Here is a 1,311-nt window from a genome sequence, read left to right as displayed (position 1 = left end):
TATAAAGGTGTTCAGCTACTTTGCCTCAATTTGAGACAAATATGGAGGGCTGTCTCAGCTTTAGACCTCCCTGTGGCATTGACTGTGGCAGGGACCTCTGTTATAACTGCTAAAGTCCAACCTCATCTGCTTAATCCCTCTTTGTTCACTATATTATAGATGTTGTTGCTGAGAGCACTTGCCAATAAACTTCCTATTTGCAAATCTCTGTCACAGAGCTTGTTTTCTGGGGAACTTAACCCAAGACAAATGAACACTGAAAATACCCAGGAGCTTTTTAATAATGCTAGACCCTGACCTCAGAAATTCTGATTTAATCGTTCTAGGGTAAAGCTTAAGTATTTTAAACACTCCACGGATAATTCTAATGTGCAGCTAGGGATGAAAACCACTGTCTTAACCGATTGAGCTTAGTAATGAAGCATATGGTGTGGCCATTACCCTTGGGAAAGTAAATTAGTAATATATCAGGGAACTACTGCTCCAACTCTGATGAGGTAGCTCATCCTTGCATCCCTAGCATCAACCCCTTCTATTTTATGGATCTTCCTGGGACCTGCTGTGAAGAGAGTTCAAATCTTTGTCCTCAGAAGACCATAAAGTGGGTCAAAATTAGACATTAATAAAATTAACTTCAAGGCTGCATTGTACTCTAGGGCAGAGTATTTTATCTTTATTCTATTTTCTATTTCAAATTATGCCCATCTGCATTGTTTAACATAGCTCACCAGAGATTATGCAATTAGCCCAAATAATTACAACATAAAAGATGACCCAAGTTTGAACACTCTGTACCCCCTTCGATTATTTCTTTTCCAGGGAGAAATTAAAGAACAAAAAATGAAATCTTCTTGAATTAAAAGTCCAAAAAAATTAAAGTTAAAAATGTTTGTCCTGTCTATGGTCATGCCACCCTGAATGTGCCTGATCTCGTCTGATCTCATAAGCTTAGCAGGGTCAGGCCTCGTTAGTACTTGGATGAGAGACCCCATAGGAATACCAGGTGCTGTAGGCATTAAAAAAATGTTTGTCTTTCCAAATTTCTTATTCCTCTAGGTCTTAGTCAAAGGTTTGTAGTGCAAGGGCATGTGTAGAGATGGATTACCCTCTGCTGCATTTGTAGCTTATTTCCACTGGAAATGTGTAAGTCCTTTAGTACTATTTCAAAAGTTGTAATAATTCAACTTCCTATCTCTCATGTGTCTCCCTTTTTCAAATCATCACAGCGCCAGGCTCACATTCAGAAAATTTAGAAATAAAGAATATGAATCTGGCTACACATAAGTTTTCCTGAGCAATATTATATTCCTA

General features: G+C 38.1%; 1 pseudogene; it reads left to right on the top strand.

Moving 5' to 3' along the window:
• The first annotated feature begins 896 nt into the window (after positions 1-896).
• LOC112472912 lies at positions 897-1,015 on the top strand (annotated as a pseudogene).
• The last annotated feature ends 296 nt before the right edge of the window (positions 1,016-1,311 follow it).

This window comes from Pteropus alecto, unplaced genomic scaffold (genome assembly GCF_000325575.1).
Source record: "Pteropus alecto unplaced genomic scaffold, ASM32557v1 scaffold139, whole genome shotgun sequence".
In the NCBI taxonomy this organism is placed as follows: domain Eukaryota; kingdom Metazoa; phylum Chordata; class Mammalia; order Chiroptera; family Pteropodidae; genus Pteropus; species Pteropus alecto.
The sequence above is the reverse complement of the archived record's forward strand: the minus strand, read 5'-3'. Positions and strand labels throughout refer to the sequence as shown.